General features: G+C 41.8%; 1 non-coding gene across 1 annotated transcript; it reads right to left on the bottom strand.

The window, feature by feature from the left end:
- Positions 1 to 13,614: 13,614 nt before the first annotated feature.
- Positions 13,615 to 13,748, bottom strand: LOC137414829 (U4atac minor spliceosomal RNA). Its single transcript, XR_010981942.1, has one exon. It is a non-coding gene; the product is annotated as a U4atac minor spliceosomal RNA (small nuclear RNA).
- Positions 13,749 to 13,769: the final 21 nt, after the last annotated feature.

Genomic DNA, 13,769 nt, shown 5'->3' with positions numbered 1-13,769 from the left:
AGCTACAGGTCTACCAAGCTAGCTAGCATACAGGTCTACCAAGCTAGCTAGCATGCAGGTCTACCAAGCTAGCTAGCATACAGGTCTACCAAGCTAGCTAGCATGCAGGTCTACCAAGCTAGCTAGCATACAGGTCTACCAAGCTAGCTAGCATACAGGTCTACCAAGCTAGCTAGCATACAGGTCTACCAAGCTAGCTAGCATGCAGGTCTACCAAGCTAGCTAGCATGCAGGTCTACCAAGCTAGCTAGCATGCAGGTCTACCAAGCTAGCTAGCATACAGGTCTACCAAGCTAGCTAGCATACAGGTCTACCAAGCTAGCTAGCATGCAGGTCTACCAAGCTAGCTAGCATGCAGGTCTACCAAGCTAGCTAGCATACAGGTCTACCAAGCTACGCTAGCATACAGGTCTACCAAGCTAGCTAGCATACAGGTATACCAAGCTAGCTAGCATACAGGTCTACCAAGCTAGCTAGCATACAGGTCTACCAAGCTCGCTAGCATACAGGTCTACCAAGCTAGCTGCATACAGGTCTACCAAGCTAGCTAGCATACAGGTCTACCAAGCTAGCTAGCATACAGGTCTACCAAGCTAGCTAGCATACAGGTCTACCAAGCTAGCTAGCATACAGGTCTACCAAGCTAGCTAGCATACCAAGCTAGCTAGCATACAGGTCTACCAAGCTAGCTAGCATACAGGTCTACCAAGCTAGCTAGCATACAGGTCTACCAAGCTAGCTAGCATACAGGTCTACCAAGCTAGCTAGCATACCAAGCTAGCTAGCATACAGGTCTACCAAGCTAGCTTGCATACAGGTCTACCAAGCTAGCTAGCATACAGGTCTACCAAGCTAGCTAGCATACAGGTCTACCAAGCTAGCTAGCATGCAGGTCTACCAAGCTAGCTAGCATACAGGTCTACCAAGCTAGCTAGCATGCAGGTCTACCAAGCTAGCTAGCATACAGGTCTACCAAGCTAGCTAGCATACAGGTCTACCAAGCTAGCTAGCATACAGGTCTACCAAGCTAGCTAGCATGCAGGTCTACCAAGCTAGCTAGCATGCAGGTCTACCAAGCTAGCTAGCATGCAGCATACCAAGCTAGCTAGCATACAGGTCTACCAAGCTAGCTTGCATACAGGTCTACCAAGCTAGCTAGCTACAGGTCTACCAAGCTAGCTAGCATACAGGTCTACCAAGCTAGCTAGCATACAGGTCTACCAAGCTAGCTAGCATACAGGTCTACCAAGCTAGCTAGCATGCAGGTCTACCAAGCTAGCTAGCATACAGGTCTACCAAGCTAGCTAGCATACAGGTCTACCAAGCTAGCTAGCATACAGGTCTACCAAGCTAGCTAGCATGCAGGTCTACCAAGCTAGCTAGCATGCAGGTCTACCAAGCTAGCTAGCATGCAGGTCTACCAAGCTAGCTAGCATACAGGTCTACCAAGCTAGCTAGCATACAGGTCTACCAAGCTAGCTAGCATGCAGGTCTACCAAGCTAGCTAGCATGCAGGTCTACCAAGCTAGCTAGCATACAGGTCTACCAAGCTAGCTAGCATACAGGTCTACCAAGCTAGCTAGCATACAGGTCTACCAAGCTAGCTAGCATACAGGTCTACCAAGCTAGCTAGCATACAGGTCTACCAAGCTCGCTAGCATACAGGTCTACCAAGCTAGCTAGCATACAGGTCTACCAAGCTAGCTAGCATACAGGTCTACCAAGCTAGCTAGCATACAGGTCTACCAAGCTCGCTAGCATACAGGTCTACCAAGCTAGCTAGCATACAGGTCTACCAAGCTAGCTAGCATACCAAGCTAGCTAGCATACAGGTCTACCAAGCTAGCTAGCATACAGGTCTACCAAGCTAGCTAGCATGCAAGTCTACCAAGCTAGCTAGCATACAGGTCTACCAAGCTAGCTAGCATACCAAGCTAGCTAGCATACAGGTCTACCAAGCTAGCTTGCATACAGGTCTACCAAGCTAGCTAGCTACAGGTCTACCAAGCTAGCTAGCATACAGGTCTACCAAGCTAGCTAGCATGCAGGTCTACCAAGCTAGCTAGCATACAGGTCTACCAAGCTAGCTAGCATGCAGGTCTACCAAGCTAGCTAGCATACAGGTCTACCAAGCTAGCTAGCATACAGGTCTACCAAGCTAGCTAGCATACAGGTCTACCAAGCTAGCTAGCATGCAGGTCTACCAAGCTAGCTAGCATGCAGGTCTACCAAGCTAGCTAGCATGCAGGTCTACCAAGCTAGCTAGCATACAGGTCTACCAAGCTAGCTAGCATACAGGTCTACCAAGCTAGCTAGCATGCAGGTCTACCAAGCTAGCTAGCATGCAGGTCTACCAAGCTAGCTAGCATACAGGTCTACCAAGCTAGCTAGCATACAGGTCTACCAAGCTAGCTAGCATACAGGTCTACCAAGCTAGCTAGCATACAGGTCTACCAAGCTAGCTAGCATGCAGGTCTACCAAGCTAGCTAGCATGCAGGTCTACCAAGCTCGCTAGCATACAGGTCTACCAAGCTAGCTAGCATACAGGTCTACCAAGCTAGCTAGCATACCAAGCTAGCTAGCATACAGGTCTACCAAGCTAGCTAGCATGCAGGTCTACCAAGCTAGCTAGCATACAGGTCTACCAAGCTAGCTAGCATACAGGTCTACCAAGCTAGCTAGCATACAGGTCTACCAAGCTAGCTAGCATACAGGTCTACCAAGCTAGCTAGCATACAGGTCTACCAAGCTAGCTAGCATGCAGGTCTACCAAGCTAGCTAGCATGCAGGTCTACCAAGCTAGCTCGCATACAGGTCTACCAAGCTAGCTAGCATACAGGTCTACCAAGCTAGCTAGCATACAGGTCTACCAAGCTAGCTAGCATACAGGTCTACCAAGCTAGCTAGCATGCAGGTCTACCAAGCTAGCTAGCATACAGGTCTACCAAGCTAGCTAGCATACAGGTCTACCAAGCTAGCTAGCATACAGGTCTACCAAGCTAGCTAGCATACAGGTCTACCAAGCTAGCTAGCATGCAGGTCTACCAAGCTCGCTAGCATACAGGTCTACCAGGCTAGCTAGCATACAGGTCTACCAAGCTAGCTAGCATACCAAGCTAGCTAGCATACAGGTCTACCAAGCTAGCTAGCATACAGGTCTACCAAGCTAGCTAGCATGCAGGTCTACCAAGCTAGCTAGCATACAGCTAGCATACAGGTCTACCAAGCTAGCTAGCATACAGGTCTACCAAGCTAGCTAGCATACAGGTCTACCAAGCTAGCTAGCATGCAGGTCTACCAAGCTAGCTAGCATACAGATACAGGTCTACCAAGATAGCTAGCATGCAGGTCTACCAAGCTAGCTAGCATACAGGTCTACCAAGCTAGCTAGCATACAGGTCTACCAAGCTAGCTAGCATACAGGTCTACCAAGCTAGCTAGCATACAGGTCTACCAAGCTAGCTAGCATGCAGGTCTACCAAGCTTGCTAGCATACAGGTCTACCAAGCTAGCTAGCATACAGGTCTACCAAGCTAGCTAGCATACAGGTCTACCAACCTAGCTAGCATACCAAGCTAGCTAGCATACAGGTCTACCAAGCTAGCTAGCATACAGGTCTACCAAGCTAGCTAGCATGCAGGTCTACCAAGCTAGCTAGCATACAGATACAGGTCTACCAAGATAGCTAGCATACAGGTCTACCAAGCTACCTAGGTAACGCAGCATAGTTGCCGCTTGCTTTCATAGAATTGAAGCTAATATGCAAGTCAAGAAAACAATTACACAATAAGGAGAAAAGGAGTTGCTTTACCTCGTCCGTGCTATAGGCTATGAGCCAAGGGGGTTGGTCGGTACCATACAGACGGAGTAAGGCTCATTGTGATTTTTAGCAAGATATATGTCCCTAGATATGAAAAAAAAGTGATAGCAGTGTATAACTCTCGGCCATCTCTGTGTTATCACCCGAAATATTATTATACGCCCGCTTCGCTTCGCCAAAAAATGTGATATTTGCTAAAATTGGAATAAATATGTTTTTAAGGACCACAGAGTGCCAATAATTTGCATACTGGATGCCAACTAATATAGTAATAGAAATATAGAACATTTGTGGGGGTTATTTATCAAAATATTGATGTAATGACAAAAAATATGTTAAATTTAGTGAAAAAGTGGTCGAAATCGCTTCGAGTTCAGAATTCACATTGTACATTTTTGTCAATATTTCAAAAATGAAAACTCCCAGAGTAACATTTGACCCCTCAAAATCTTCGCAAGGAACCACTGCATTGGAATATATCATTACTTTGTAATATGGTGGTTGTTTGGGGCACATATTTTGGCAAAGTTCAAAATATGTTCAACCATACCCCCTAATTTTGATATTTTGGAACGAAACATAGCTTTTGAACATTTTAGGTTTATTCGTCTACTACTTTTGGTATCTCAGTGTAATTTTTGGTATTAGCTAGTATCCTAAAGTAGGTTTGTAACATCAGCTACATTATATTTCACAATGCATGCAAACTTGCTCCACACTCTAGGTTTATCATGATCTCTCGAACAAATACGATCTCGATCTCGATCTCGGCACTCTGTGGTCCTTAAAAACATATTTATTCCAATTTTAGCAAATATCACATTTTTTGGCGAAGCGAAGCGGGCGTATAATAATATTTCGGGTGATAACACAGAGATGGCCGAGAGTTATACACTGCTATCACTTTTTTTTCATATCTAGGGACATATATCTTGCTAAAAATCACAATGAGCCTTACTCCATCTGTATGGTACCGACCGGTCAATTTGGGGGGTCTGGCTCTTAGCCTACTATATCCATCCAAAATATCCACCGTGTCCGCATCTTGAAAAGCTGTCCAGAGAACTACTCCCTCTAAACCCTCTCGCTCTCTCTCTGCGTTTTGATCTCTGCAGAGCGCGCAATTGTCAGTAGGGGAGGGGGGAGGGGTAGAGCGAGGGGAGATTGTCCGCTAGACTAGTTAATCAATCGCAGGTGTCGCGGGTCGCGTCGTTCTCTCGGACGGATGGCTTAATTTTATTTTTTAAATTAAAACATTTTATTATTTTATTATTTTACTTGGGTGGCGGTTAATATACCTGGGCGGCTCGCCCGAGTAAAGTCTATGTGTGGGAAACACCCTACACACCCCACTGAGCATTTTAAGGAAAAAAACGTCTTTCACATTTTTCGGTCAAAAAATAACGGCTGCATGTTAAAAAATGGGCACAAATTTTTTTCGCCAGGTTTCCCGGCAGAGCAGACCTCTCATTCAGCGGACCTCAATGTCCAAATTAATAGAAAAAACACAAACAAGGACACATACATTCAAAGTACACCGCCCCATGCCAAATAATTAAATATGCTGCAGCGCGGCATTGCCGGGGCGCCTCAGGCGCCCGGCAATACCGCAGTGCAGCTCATTGAGCCTGCATTGGGAGGGAGAGGTGTACACTAATTGATTGATTAATTGTATAATTAAAATCAATAAAAGATTATCACAAAATATTTTCATAATCAATTGCCTAATCGCATAACTAAACCACTAGTGCTTCATCCGAAGATGTATCTTTTAGAAATTTAATTAAATAAGTCATTTATAAAAAATTAAATAATTAATTGATGACTCAATAAATAATTAACCGATTAATCAATAAATAATTAATAGATGAAATGATTAATCAATAAATCAAAAATATCCTTGATAGCCACATCACTTGGTCACTCATGTCCAAATATTAGCTTCCCAGCTCAAAAGGTGCCTGAGATATTGGCCAAATGAGAAAGGAAATAAATAAATGATTAATAATGAAAATAAATAAATAATAATCATAAAAAAATTAAATTATTAAACAATTTGGTTAGAGAACACATAAACTACCACTAGTAGTAAGGGCATTTTATGAGATATTTCACAAATCTGTTAACTAAATTGTTACCAAAAAATTTCTTCACCAATATGTTTGTAAAGGTGTGTAATAACATGTGTTAAAACGTTGAAGTTCAACTCCCGTGGGAAACCCAGAAAAAAAGCTGTTGAATTCGGGTACCGAAAAATTATTTTCGAGAATTTTTATTTTTTTTAATCGGCCCTTAAGTAACTTATGAGGGGTCAAATAAGGGTTTTTCATGATTCTGAGTTGATTGTTAACATTCATATTTTCACTTTTACATTTACACACAAAGTAGCTTTTATTTCACATACATATATAACACTCAAGAGTTATTTCTCATTCACAATGTCAGAAGTTTCAACAGTCATTGTCTATGTCTTCTTCAGACTCAACAACATCATGACTGCAGTTTCTGCATGTAATGCCATTACAGACTCCACAGGCCGAGATGCACGTGACCCCATTATTCTTGCAGCTGCATCGCCGGTTGCTGCAATCTCCATGACAATTACAGCTCGTGAACTGCAATAGCTCCTCAGGAGCCGTGGGGTCCAGTGTTGGAACTGGCTCATACCCATGCACACCTATTGTCCATCCATAGTCACTGGGGTTCAGAGACATGCTCTGTAGAAGGATCCAGTCCCGGGTCTGCAGGTAGGCACAGAGTGAATGTTGTGCAGCTGCACCCTCTGTTGGAGGTAGAGTCTCTGGTTTGATCACTCCTGCCGCTGCCTTCCTTGAGAACATGTTGTACCGAATTTCTCTGGTTTCTTCAAACCTTTGCTCAAACACTGGCACTACTGGGTCTGAGTGTCTGGCTCCCATCTTCCCATCAGCCACCTTCTCCATGAAGGTCTTCATGTCACCACGCTCCTCCTCAGTGAAGGCAAGTTTCATGATGTGTTGATAGATGGCTGCATCGATGAGGAGGTGAACACGGATTGCCTTGTCAAAACATCCTCCATCCATGATGTGGTTGGCTGTCGTACTTCCAGGATAGATCAACTGGATCACATCTAGTAGTCCAGAATCTTCCATGATGTTACCCATTGATCCAAGATAAGACTTCAGCAGGTGAAAACCACCCAACCTTGGAATGACGGGTAGATTTGCCTGCTTTATTATATTCACAGCCTTCAGCCAAATCGGAAGATCAAAGGTCACTATAGCGACCCCAGCGCGCCGTATGCACTCTATCAGAGTGGTGAAGATGGTGTTGAGGTCATTAGGGTCTCCTTCAATAACTGGGAGGAACTCGATCTGTGTGCTCTGCTTTGCATCATTAGCATGGATTCTCTTCATCCAGCCATTCCAGTTGGAGTGTGGGAACTCAGGATCGTTGGCTTTGATCACCCACCCCGCTGCCCAGAGTGTGTCACCTGGAGTGAGGAGTGGCTGATCATGAGCCAGGGAGGAGGAAAGCTCAGCGAGGGGGAGAAACATGATCGCGTTCGTTCCTATCTGTTTCCTGTTCGTAAATGGAATAATCTTTACTTCAGTTCCTCTCAGGATCTTAGCTTTGTCGAGTGCCTTCAACTTCACCCGGGGGAAAGCTGCTGTTGTCTGTGGATCTGGCAAAGGTGGTGCCGGAGAGGTGACTTCGATCCAACCCATTGAGTGAAAGGGAGTGTTTCCGTGAATAGAGACAATGTTTAAATCTATATTGTCTCCAACAAACTGAGTGACTGCATTGTTTGTTTCCCCAACCTCCATAAAGACCACCTGATCATTACTTGACAATTCACTTTCACTGGCTGGCACTTTGGCTGTCATCACTGATTGATCCTCAAGCGCAGCATCAACTGCAACCTCATCATTGATCTGTTCATCGGTTTCCTCCACAATGGTGTCAAGAGTGCCAGAAGTATCTGGAACATCATCTCCACTCCTACTATTAAGGAAGCAGTATTTGTAGTTTTGTGTCTCCGTGTAAGACTCAGTGTATCCCAGCCGGTGGAACTTGTTGAGCATCCATTTTGACCCAAATCTATGATCAAGTTGTATGGCAAGCCCCATTTGGTGTGGCAATACTCCAGACCGAGGTCGACAGGCCTTAATAAAATTCTGCCCCCAAACGGCAACTCTTTCGTCTGTCTTGACAATCGGTCTCAAGAACATCTGAAGGCTTGCAGGAACAAGTGTCAGCTGACTATCGATGTCAGTCATACTGTGTGTGGTGGGGTATGACTTTGGACCTAAATCAATCAAGGCAATATCATTGGATATGAACTTGAGTGCCGTCTTTATGATCTGAGTCTTCTCATCTCCATGGTCAAGATTAGCATGATGCACTCGCAGAATATTGTCGGTGCCATCTTTGAGACAGAGTACATCTGCCCTTCTTTCCTGTGTTGTGAAATACAAGGTGTCTTCGTATTTCTCTAGAAGTTTTATCTTTAGCCAATGCTTTGAATAAGAAAGGCTCTTCTCTGGTGACTGATCAAACTCCTGCAGCTTTTCATGGACTTGGTCCATGTTCATTACCCCATGCTCTAATTCTGAGTCTAACCATTCGCAGAATTCAATAAAAACTGCCTCTCGCTCCTCATCAATACTCCTCTGTCCTCTCTTCCTTTTTCCTTCCTCATCAGTCTTGGACAAACTGTCACCTCTCGCAAACATAAGTTTGCATCGCAAATGGTACAGTGTTTCTTCTGCTACCAAGTCGTTGATCCCTTCCAGGCGTCCAGTGACTTCAGTGCCCCAGTCATCCCCGCGACTCCGTGCTGTCTTCAGCAAGCTTGCCTTCAGTGTATCTGCAGTCAAATTATCTGGCACTCTGTATTTCTTTCTAGCTTGTGCTGGATTATTTTTGTAGAGCTGGGCTGGTTGGTTGCAAAGAATGCATACATCCTTATACAGGAGGTCAACTGACTGTGATCTTCTAGAACTGCAGCCAGTTGATGAACTGAACTCACAAGTAGTGCGTCTTCTCTTCAACTTTGATGACTCTTTCTCTGCCTTTGATGCTTGAGCTGACTTCTTGGTGGTTGCAACAAAGTTGTTGTACAGATCATTTTCACACTTCTGGTGGTACCTCAGTTTTCCTTCCTTTTGAGCCTCCTTCATACGTTCCACAACAGTAACATTTTCGACAGTTTCTGCTTGTTTCAATAAAGTTGAGTATCCCTTTGGAGTTGCCTGTATGAGCCTTTCAGCTGGTGTATCCGAGCGTGCACAGATGAAGCAATTGAGCACAGGTGGAGTAACGTCTTCATCCATATTGCTAGACTCCATGTCCTGCAAAGTAGAAAATGAGATATATTTAGAAATTATTTTTCCACAAAGGAGTGTCTGTGGTGAAATATTAATGTTAACAATCAACTCAGAATCATGAAAAACCCTTATTTGACCCCTCATAAGTTACTTAAGGGCCGATTTTAAAAAAATACAAATTCTCGAAAATAATTTTTCGGTACCCGAATTCAACAGCTTTTTTTCTGGGTTTCCCACGGGAGTTGACCTTCAACATTTTAACACATGTTATTACACACCTTTACAAACATATTGGTGAAGAAATTTTTTGGTAACAATTTAGTTAACAGATTTTCATGTTTCCCTTACTATATTTCATCAGAATCTGTAACTTCAAAAAAAAATTTTTTTTGTCATTAATCGAATAATTAAATAATTCATCGATTAATTGATTAATTAATAAATCAAAAATATCCTTTGCAGCCAAATCACCTGGTCATTGGCATGTCCAAATATCAGCTTCCTAACTCAAAAGGTGCCTGAGTTAATGGTCAGAAGAGAAAGGAAATTTGATTAATTAAATAAGTACTTAATTAATCGCTAATAATTAAATAACTCCTCAATTTATTGATTAATCAAAAAAAAAAAATACACTTTTTGACAAAGGACTTGCTCACTATTGTGCCGAAATTTCAGCTTCCTAGCTCAAAGGATGGCTGAGATATCGCCCGGACAAACAAACAAGAAAGAAAACAAGAAAGAAAACAAGAAAGAAAACAAGAAAGAAAACAAGTACACATACATTCAAAGTACACCGCCCCATGCCAAATAATTAAATATGCTGCAGCGCGGCATTGCCGGGGTGCCTCAGGCGCCCGGCAATACCGCAGTGCAGCTCATTGAGCCTGCATTGGGAGGGAGAGGTGTACACTAATTGATTGATTAATTGTATAATTAAAATCAATAAAAGATTATCAAAAAATATTTTCATAATCAATTGGCTAATCGCATAACTAAACCACTAGTGCTTCATCCGAAGATGTATCTTTTAGAAATTTAATTAAATAAGTCATTTATAAAAAAATTAAATAATTAATTGATTACTCAATAAATAATTAATCGATTAATCAATAAATAATTAATAGATGAAATGATTAATCAATAAATCAAAATTATCCTTGATAGCCACATCACTTGGTCACTCATGTCCAAATATTAGCTTGCCAGCTCAAAAGGTGCCTGCGATATTGGCCAAATGAGAAAGAAAATAAATAAATGATTAATAATGAAAATAAATAAATAATAATCATAAAAAAATTAAATTATTAATCAATTTGGTCAGAGAACACATAAACTACCACTATTTCATCAGAATCTGTAACTTTAAAAAAAAATTTTTTTTGTCATTAATCAAATAATTAAATAATTAATCGATTAATTGATTAATTAATAAATCAAAAATATCCTTTGCAGCCAAATCACCTGGTCATTGGCATGTCCAAATATCAGCTTCCTAACTCAAAAGGTGCCTGAGTTAATGGTCAGAAGAGAAAGGAAATTTGATTAATTAAATAAGTACTTAATTAATCGCTAATAATTAAATAACTCCTCAATTTATTGATTAATCAAAAAACAAAAAATACCGTTTTTGACAAAGGACTTGCTCACTACTGTGCCGAAATTTCAGCTTCCTAGCTCAAAGGATGGCTGAGATATCGCCCGGAAAACCAAACAAACAAACAAGAAAGAAAACAAGAAAACAAGAAAACAAGAAAGCAAACAAGTACAAATACATTCAAAGTACACCGCCCCATGCCAAATAATTAAATATGCTGCAGCGCGGCATTGCCGGGGCGCCTCAGGCGCCCGGCAATACCGCAGTGCAACTCATTGAGGCTGCATTGGGAGGGAGAGGTGTACACTAATTGATTGATTAATTGTATAATTAAAATCAATAAAAGATTATCACAAAATATTTTCATAATCAATTGGCTAATAGCATAACTAAACCACTAGTGCTTCATCCGAAGATGTATCTTTTAGAAATTTAATTAGAAAAGTCATTAATAAAAAATTAAATAATTAATTGATTATCAATAAATAATTAATCGATTAAATGATTATTCAAAAAATCAAAAATATCCTTGATAGCCACATCACTTGGTCACTGTCATGTCCAAATATTAGCTTCCCAGCTCAAAAGGTGCCTGAGATATTGGCCAAATAAGAAAGAAAATAAATAAATAATTAACAATGAAAATAAATAAATAATAATCATAAAAAAATTAAATTATTAATCAATTCGGTCACAGAACACATAAACCACCACCATTTCATCAGAATCTGTAACTGAAAAAAAACAAAACATTTTTAGTAATTCATCGAATAATTAAATAATTAATCGATACATTGATTAATTGATTAATCAATAAATCAAAAATATCCTTGATAGCCACATCACTTGGTCACTCATGTCCAAATATTAGCTTCTGAGCTCAAAAGGTGCCTGAGATATTGGCCAAATGAGAAAGAAGACAAATAAATGATTAATAATGAAAATAAATAAATAATAATCATAAAAAAATTAAATTATTAATCAATTCGGTCAGAGAACACATAAACCACCACCATTTCATCAGAATCTCTAACTTTAAAAAAAAAAAATTTTGGTCATTAATCAAATAATTAAATAATTAATCGATTACTTGATTAATTGATTAATTAATAAATCAAAAATAGCCTTTGCAGCCAAATCACCTGGTCATTGGCATGTCCAAATATCAGCTTCCTAACTCAAAAGGTTCCTGAGTTAATGGTCAGAAGAGAAATGAAATTTAATTAATTAAATAAGTACTTAATTAATCGCTAATAATTAAATAACTCATCAATTAATTGATTAATCAAAAAACAAAAAATACTGTTTTTGACAAAGCACTTTCTCACTATTGTGCCAAAATTTCAGCTTCCTAGCTCAAAGGATGGCTGAGATATCGCCCGGACAACCAAACAAACAAACAAGAAAGAAAACAAGCAAACAAACAAACAATCAGAGTGAAAACTGAGTACTCTCTTTCAGCGTGCGTCACTGCCGAGCCCCCTTCGGTGCCCGGCAATGATGATTTGCAATGCCTGGAGATGGCATAGGAAAGGAGCAGTGTACAACAAACAAACAACCAGAGTGAAAACTGAGTACTCTCTTTCAGCGTGCGTCACTGCCGAGCCCCCTTCGGTGCCCGGCAATGACGATTTGCAATGCCTGGAGATGGCATAGGAAAGGAGCGGTGTACAACAACCAGAGTGAAAACTGAGTACTCTCTTTCAGCGTGCGTCACTGCCGATCCCCCTTCGGTGCCCGGCAATGACGATTTGCAATGCCTGGAGATGGCATAGGAAAGGAGCGGTGTACAACAACCAGAGTGAAAACTGAGTACTCTCTTTCAGCGTGCGTCACTGCCGAGCCCCCTTCGGTGCCCGGCAATGACGATTTGCAATGCCTGGAGATGGCATAGGAAAGGAGCGGTGTACAACAAGAAACCAGAGTGAAAACTGAGTACTCTCTTTCAGCGTGCGTCACTGCCGAGCCCCCTTTGGTGCCCGGCAATGACGATTTGCAATGCCTGGAGATGGCATAGGAAAGGAGCGGTGTACAACAAGAAACCAGAGTGAAAACGGAGTACTCCCTTTCAGCGTGCGTCACTGCCGATCCCCCTTCGGTGCCCGGCAATGACGATTTGCAATGCCTGGAGATGGCATAGGAAAGGAGCGGTGTACAACAACCAGAGTGAAAACTGAGTACTCTCTTTCAGCGTGCGTCACTGTCGAGCCCCCTTTGGTGCCCGGCAATGACGATTTGCAATGCCTGGAGATGGCATAGGAAAGGAGCGGTGTACAACAAAGAGTATAACATGCCATGTCAGGTTCTCAAATTTTGGTCACTGGATCCCAGACGATTGTTATAGTATTAATACATTTTCATGTATTCGTGTTTTTGGGGGATGTTTTTTTTGTATCTGTTTTGTATTTAGACCCAAAACATATTTATACATAATATATATTTAGTCCCAGGGACGTGTCCGACATCATGAATTGTTTGGTGGAATAAAAAAAATTTAGGCAGAGAATAAAACGTCCATTTTTGGGGGTCTAAATATTTTTGTGCCCATGGTCCCAATGTCAATATGCCTCGACCTGGCGACGACGTCATGCAGCACCTGGAGATGGAATAAGAGAAGAGCGCTGGCACAAAATCCATTATTTACACATTTCCTGGTGTGGCCAATAGAAGGCGCCGCTTCCACAGACGGAAACGGCTTCTTTTCATCATATCGTGCGATCATGACGTTTAAGGTTTAACTGAAACCGTCCCACGAAACTGGAACCCAAACCCAACAAATCTGAACCTACGTGGCATTGGTCTATAGACCACGTCGTGGTCTATAATAAACGCGAGGTGGAGACCACATCACCCCATTCACAATTCAAAAACTTTCGTTGTTGAAAACAACGGATCCAAAAATTGCGCCCAAACTTAAGCAACCAAGACTTAAGCGACGCGAGCAAGTGTTGTTTTCGGTGTTAGCAGAACCAGCCTCACTATACGATCACCGGCCAGTATTGCTTCCCCCAAGACAAGGACGGTTACTTACAAACCGTCGGGAGG

Source organism: Myxine glutinosa, chromosome 2 (genome assembly GCF_964187855.1).
Source record: "Myxine glutinosa chromosome 2, kmMyxGlut1.1, whole genome shotgun sequence".
Classification (NCBI taxonomy): domain Eukaryota; kingdom Metazoa; phylum Chordata; class Myxini; order Myxiniformes; family Myxinidae; genus Myxine; species Myxine glutinosa.
This window is presented reverse-complemented; position numbering and strand designations above follow the sequence as displayed.